This window comes from Anas platyrhynchos, chromosome 3, assembly GCF_047663525.1.
Source record: "Anas platyrhynchos isolate ZD024472 breed Pekin duck chromosome 3, IASCAAS_PekinDuck_T2T, whole genome shotgun sequence".
In the NCBI taxonomy this organism is placed as follows: Eukaryota; Metazoa; Chordata; class Aves; order Anseriformes; family Anatidae; genus Anas; species Anas platyrhynchos.
The window spans coordinates 88,570,644-88,578,298 of NC_092589.1; the positions used below are offsets into that span (position 1 = coordinate 88,570,644).

The following is a 7,655-nucleotide window of genomic DNA, read 5'->3' on the forward strand; positions in this document are numbered from 1 at the left end:
CAGGGTCTGCTGACTCACATTCAAATTGTTGTTGAACAAGAACAAACTCTGAGAAATCATGCCTAGACAAAAGGTGCATGAACATACTCAGAATTCAAGGAAAACTGGTGCTGATTCAACTTCTGCCAATCCTAGGGCTGTCTTATTAGTCAGACCATGAGGCCAAAAAAACAAGTAAGGTCCAAATTGCATCTTTCAAGCATACGTTTTGCAAGGACAGGACACTGCCAACAAAAAGACCTCCATATTTGAGTCTGGTTTAAAAGTCACTAGCCTCCCACTGAGTTCCCATAAATACAAAATCATCAGTTGTGTAACTTGTAGCTATTTTCTTATAAACACAATTTATTGAAGGCATATTTTCTGGCATCACAAAGGTAGCTTCCTCTGTTACACACTGTTAAAACATGTAACATAAAGAGCACATGTGAGTGTTTATTCTTTACAAATATATTTGCTTCATCCAAAGAGTCAAGGTACTGAAGATCATACACATCTGAAAAAAAAAAAAAAAAAAGGTGCTACAGGAGGGTCTATATGCTGAAAAATAAAATGTGACTGGATTCCCTGACCTTGCATGCTAGGTAGAAATGACTAGATTTTTTAATCAATACAATAATTTATTTTTAACCATTTCAGGTGAGCAGCAATGTGTTGGAACAGATCTTAGCAGTTATAATTTCAGAAAACGTATTTACTTGGAACAGCCACAGATGCCTAGTGTGAAGTGAAGCCTTGGAAGCCTGAGGGCAGATCTGACAGGGCCATTTTTATCATAGTTTCAAGATATGGCTTAGCTCCTTAGATTCCTGTTACAGCTGAGATACTGCATAAATCTCTGAACATTTGGTCATATTCTTCATTCTTGTTTTGAAAGGATCACAGAATCACATCATTGTAGGGGTTGGAAGGGACCTCCAAAGATCATAGGGTCCAACCCCCCTGCCAAAGCAGGTTCCCTAGAGGAGGTTGCCCAGGTAGGTGTCCAGATGGGCCTTATATATCTCCAGAGAAGGAGACTCCACAACCTCCCTGGGCAGCCTGTTCCAGTGCTTCATCACCCTCACAGTGAAGAAGTTCTTTCGCATGTTGGTGCAGAACTTCCTGTGCTCCATTTTCGTGGCCATTGCCCCTTGTCCTGTCCCCACAAACCACTGAAAAGAGGTTCGCCAAATCCCTCTGTCTCCCACACTTGAGGTATTTATAAACTTTGATAAGATCCCCTCTCAGTCTTCTTTTCTCCAGGCTGAACAGACCCAGGTCTCTCAGCCTTTCCTCAGAAGAAAGAGGCTCCAGGCCCCGTATCATCTTTATGGCCCTCCGCTGAACTCTTTCCAGAAAATCCCTGTCTTTTTTGTATTGGGGAGCCCAGAACTGGACACAGTACTCCAAGTGAGGAGATATCCTCTCTACCAGTATCTTCGGTAGATCCTGGCTTTGTTGTACCATACATGCAACATGGAGCTGGATTAGCCCACATGGCCAGAAAAGTGAAAAGGGACTTAGGGGCACAAAAAAAAAAAAAAAAATGTGAATTGAGTATAAAATACTCATCTAGTGGTCAAAGTATAGAAGGCTACCTGGTTTAGAGTTGGTTGAGATAAAATACTCTCTGAAAGGGCCTGTGTCTAGCAACAATGAAGAGAGTCTGAACAACTAATTTTCAGTGGATATTTTTAGATGGCTGGAAACAGTGAGATGAATCCCACCTCCAGAGTTGATCATTTCTGGCACAGAAGAACTCACAGTGAGTCTATCTTTGTTCACTGAGTCTATGCAGGAGAGACCCAGGAGAGATGTATGATGGGACACTATCTGAAATTCGGAATTCAGCTGAGAGAGGAGTGAAACTGGAAGAACAATTAAGTAATATATTCCCTTCTGCCAGTTATCTGTTCCAAAGCTGAAATACAACTCAAGAGCATCCCCAAGTGACTACAGTTTAAAGTGTACTTTATAAATAACTGCTGTGCATATTCCAATGTTTCCTTTCTGTGTTTTCAGACATACCTACCCATTCTCACTCTTTTTTTCATGTTTTGTATTTACACCAGTAGCAACCATCCTCTAAGCTAGCTTCATTCCTCCAGCAATATTTAGAATACAGATTAAAAACAAAAAGATAGAACATCCGAAGAGTTTTTCAGCATTTAAAAAATAACAGTAGTAATAATAAAATCTCTCGGTATTGCAGGACATTCACTGCATATAGCACTAAAGCAGGTATCAGTTTATCTCGTGGTTGGCTGGGAAATTGGAAAAAAAGAAAAAAAAGAAAAAAAAAAGTCAAGGAGAAACTCCTAAATCCAAAGGAAACTCCTAGGGTATTACTCTCTCACCCCTAACTAATTCTTCTTTGCTGTAACATTAGTTTGGCTGCTTTCAACAAGTAAAGAAAACTTCAGCAAATTGACAGAAAATTTAATGGAAAATCTGTGGAAAGCTGTCTTATGCATGTGGGCAGTTCAATTTCCTCTCCATCAATGTTACCTCAGGGAATCAGCTAGCTGCTTACTATGTTTTGACCTCACTGGATTCTCATGAAGTCATGCTATGAAAGCCTAAAACTTTAACTTTGCTATTCTTAATGAAAATGGCTTAGCATAGCATAGCAAGTGCTATCCGCTTGCTGATGAATAACTATATGAAAAAAAAAAATGTGATCACAGATGGTTGAAATAACTGCATTATGTGCCTTAACAGCAAGAAAATCAAATTTCAGTTTTGCAAAACTGTGCATCTCCCTATGTGATGTAGTTTTCAATTCTTATACAATAAGATGTACTAAATAATGTGACTTTGAAATGTAAGCATCTGACAAGAAAAAGCTGTTACTAAATATAAACCAACAAAAGCAGAGCAAATTTAAGTTTAAAGGGATCATACCTTGCTATCCTTGTACAAAGCAATCAAACTCATCCTTCTTAATAGCCTTTGTGAAACAAACCTTTGCATCAGATAACATCCCTGCTACAAAAACCTTTATCTCAGTTATTTACCAGCTATTGTCCTTCCTCAAATAATCAAATCTGAAGGTTGGATAAGCAATGTTATATGCAGGTATGAGAGAGGAAAGCAACTACACCAAGCAGAATTGGAGAGGACTGCATAGGGGTGAAAACTGGATTGCTAAATTCTCTGGGCAAATTAAGGTAGAAATATTCTGATGGTGAAATTTGACATACTATTTAGTCTTGAACAGTGGAAGGCATGTTTCATAACCATATGATATCATAGCTATAATCATAATGCAAAATTCCCATTGACTTTGTACTATAACTCTCCCTGCAAAGTATTGAAGATAACTTCAAACTTGTTCTGAAGTGCTGAAGAAGTATTAATTCAGATGCTGCAGTTATCTTAGCCTGTAGTGAAATAGGGTTAAGCTGAACTGTAATAACTTAGATCTGGGACATGCTTCAAGCACACCCACAGAATTATTGTGGCTCAGCTGACATGCAATAACTTGTCAAACTCCACCAATTTTGTTGTTTGTCTGAACCCTAAGGCTGCTTTTCTCTGACCTACCTAGTCAGGCTTGCGAGCAGCTGCCACACCTGTCCTGACAAAGATGGCACATTTGGAAGGGCCTTACTCATCCCACATGCCAAAAATGAGGGGGGAAGCGCCAGCATTTTCAATTCTCTTCCATGTTCCAAGCAGACTGTACTGGGAAAGTCCCCTGCATAAAAGACACAACTGACACAGTCTGTGATATCACTTGGTGTCCCGTTCACCTCTGATTTAATTAACTCAAATAGACTTTGCCATCCAAATAGGAAAAAATGTTGTCTTTAATATTTTGGAACGTGAGAAATGAATAAGCAATGATGAGAACTTGACACAGTGCAAGTAGTCATTATCGAAACTTCCTTGCACTGTCCCAGCAACCCTGACTTGCACCAGTTTGCCCTGAGGCTGCCAATAATGAGGAATTTTGGCCCATATAAGAGCAACGGAGGATTGCCAAGAAAACCTACTCATTTATTTTTTGTGACATTCTTAGAATTTGTGTCACAGTCTCCCATTCTGAAAAATCTCAGGAGGAATACTGTTTCCTGGGTTATTGTTCATAAAAAACAACCTTGCTAAACATTGCCCTGGCAGCAGAAAACTCATCCTCAAACTCTTTGTTGCACCAGACTACTATCAAATGATAATATATCCTTATTGAATATAATTAATATGAGGAATCAGTAATATAATCTCATTTCAGGCCATATTTTGGATCTGAAAGATAGCTTAAATTCACATCTTCAAGAAGAATCTCATTTAGTCTGCCAAATATTGCTTAAGGCAAGAACAATGTTTGTAAAATATCTCTACTTTGTCTTGCATCTCTTACATATCTTTGATGTTCAGACACAATAGCTTTCCCTCTCAGCCTGACTTCAACAAAAGGTTACTGCTAGTCAGACCCTTTCATGTTCCTTTCCAACTATCTAAAGGCAGATCATACGGGCAGATAAACTTCTTTCATTCTTAAATATCTATCCAGATACTTTTACTTCCTTTTGTCAGTAAATTGATTCAAAGGGTTGTTTTTTTGTTTTGTTTTTTTGTTGTTGTTTTGTAATTAATATCGTAGCAGAGCATTACAGCTTTTGCATAAAATGTTCCACTCCACTCCCCCGCCTCTCTTTTCTGTCTTTACTGCCCGCAGTATCACAGTGTCTGCTTACAGGTACATGGGATTTCTCTAACCTCGGACAGGAGCCGTTTGCAGCATTAGTCTGTCAAGCACCTCTGGAAGTAATCTTTTCAGTACTGCTTAGCCCCAAAGCCAAATCTAAAAGAAAGTTACTTAGAAGAATGCATTTGGCCAATCCATTTTTTGTCAATGGAAGAGTTCAAAGTATTTGTATTGAGAAAGTCTGCTCCCAGATGATTTCACAAGTAAAGTCTAACCCCGTTGGCTAGCTAAAAAAGGTTTTTGCAGCATGTTCAACAAACGTTGAAGCCAAAAGCACCATTAATTTCCCAGTACTAGAGGGTACTTGACAATTTTGTGAGAGGAGTTTCTGTTGACCCTCTAAGCTAGGGCTCATGCAAGAGTGAAACAGTGCAGGAAAGGAGCAGGGTTGGGTTGCCTCTCCTGTTGTTTTAACTGCTTGTTTATTGCGTGTTCCCAAAGGCCTGGGAGAAATTACTGTCACCAACAGCCAGTCTAATGGCCCTGGACAAGCTGAAAAACAAAGAAGCCCCACCTGAGGGGTCGTAGCTCATATAAACTGGAGCAATTGCAGGGAAAATGCCACCAATGGTTTGAAGGTAGGTGTTAGGTTAAAGCAAATTAAACAACTGTTTTCCAGTGAACCTCTTTAAATACCAGTATGTTCCAATGTATGAATAACTACAGAGGACCGAAGGTGTTGTCTCATATCTTCCAGCATACATCATATGTTAAGTCTCAATAGGCAGACTTATTCAATTTTGTTTGATCTCTGCTGTCTGGAACACACTACACCTGTGAGACAGACCCCATGTGGAAAGCACGACTTGTAAATGAAAGCCAAATGTGGCTGGAAATATTGCTCGTAAGTCAGAACATGTATTTCGCTAGTGCTTTCTCACAGACTTTTGTTCCTCATTTTTTTAGGCTTCTTTTGAGCAAGTTATGTGTGTACAGCTTCTTAGGACACGTTACTGACAATTTTCTTGGCACTGAACTCCAGTTAACACCAAGATACTCAATTTACTATCTACATTTTTACATCTCTTTGTTATGCCAACCACTTCTCTTGGCAATCAAAAAGCTTAATTTCTACAGCTGAGTCATAGAGACCTGCTGGGGGAAGATAAGGCTTCAATATTTGTAATCAAATACATTCTATTCATTACCAGCATAAGTCCAATAGCCACCCAAAACTGTCCTTTGGTCTCTTCAGAGACCATTAGTGTGAAGCATAGCTTGACGTCCACCACCCAGCAAACATGAAGATATTTAATACAAATAGTTATTTAATACAAATAGGTACATTTCTCATTTTTCAATCATGTTTTCTGTAAGGAAGGTGAGGCTTTGAAGTTTTATGATGGACTGGTCTGTTTACTTCTTTCTTGGTTTGTTCAGTCTGCAAACACAAATTGATAAGCATATTGTTACTTTTGAAAATTCAAAGGGAAGAATCTTTTCTTCATAATCCACTATAAAAGAGTGCTAGAGTTATGCAAGCCTATGAAACTCAGCTGCAAATATTGGGTACATATTAATTGTTAAAAAAAAAAAAAAAAAAAGACTTTCCAGAAACATTTTATGACATTTCTTAACACAAAAAATTTCTTCTCTCCATGGAGGAGTCTCAACTGAGCATCAAGACATCAAGAAAAGGCTTGAACCTGGATGTTCGAGCAGTTTTTGTAATTCAAATATTAGCCAGTTGCTTCTGTGTGCTATTAAGAAAAGCTGATTTGCCAAACACAGAAAATCTGAACTGTCCATGTTGCTATTACCATATATGCATGTGGAAGAGAGTTTTTATCTTTTGAAAATTCAGCTTCTAATTCAGTACGGGAAATATGTGAACAAGTCTCCCAAAAAATTTGGTTTTGCAGTTAGGAAAGAAAGTACCGTTCTGAGCTGGGGTCTAAGTAATTATTCCCATTGCATTTACTGTCAGAGGTAAATCTTACTAATTTTTCTCGGAAGACAAGCAATAGTGAAGCAGGCACAAACAATGCTGATGCAGGCATGAGCAGCATTATATGCTTAAATAGCCTACCACCCAGACCACAAAGTTTAGAAATCATTGGCCACATTTTCTTGTGATATAAATGCCATAAATTCCACAGAAGTCAACCCAGGAATGAAAGTCAATGTAAGCAATTTACAACATCACAGCACTTGCCACAAGTGCAGTGGGAAGAACACCCTTTTCAGTAGGCATTATCTACAATGACTTATTTTTGGCATTTGCCTGCAACACCTGCAGGTGCTGCAAAAAGAATGATTGCTGAGAGCAGGAGAATCATAGATAATTTTGAAATGCCATACCTCATGGAATACAACCCATTTGTCTTTATGGGTAGTTCTGAGGGAGAAAGATGTTTACTTTGGCTGTATAAAATATTGAGAAAGAAATTTTTGCTGTGCACTCATAGCTCAATAAAATAAGGGTTTGTTCCTCTGTCACTAGAAAAGCAATAAGAATGTGAACTGAACTGGGGGGCTGGAGGGGCTTCTAAAACCTTCTTGTATGCTTCAGACATGCTTAAAACTTTTTAAAGATCTGGTGAACCAAAGGTCAGTCGGGGGTTAGATGTGGTAGTGGAAAACTATCTGGCTGGCATAGTACATGGAATGTGTTGCAATCACTTTGAAAAACTCTGGAAATCTAAAGCTGAGGAATTTTATAGAAATTAAGGAGTTATTGGCAACATTTTTAACAGGAGACAGTTCAGTGGAAATATTCTCATCCTGAAAAAACTCCTGATGACTTTTCTGGTTCATTTGTTTTTATTGTATGGCAATAGACTGACACCTAGTGGATAACGTCCTCTCAGGAATACTAGGCCTAACCAAGACTAGGGAGGAATTGTCTGATCTAATCTTTTTCCTCATTTTTAATGGAAAAGTACATTTTTTACTAGGAAAAAATTTTCTTGGAAATTTTTCTCTTTCCTTTTTCATAGAAAACCACAATTCTTTCATCACT

At 38.5% G+C, this 7,655-nt stretch overlaps 1 long non-coding RNA gene across 2 annotated transcripts in view; it reads right to left on the reverse strand.

The window, feature by feature from the left end:
* LOC106016697 (uncharacterized) overlaps positions 1-7,655 on the reverse strand; it is a 28,416-nt gene that overhangs the window by 16,720 nt on the left and 4,041 nt on the right. The gene's annotated exons all lie outside the window — the stretch shown is intronic.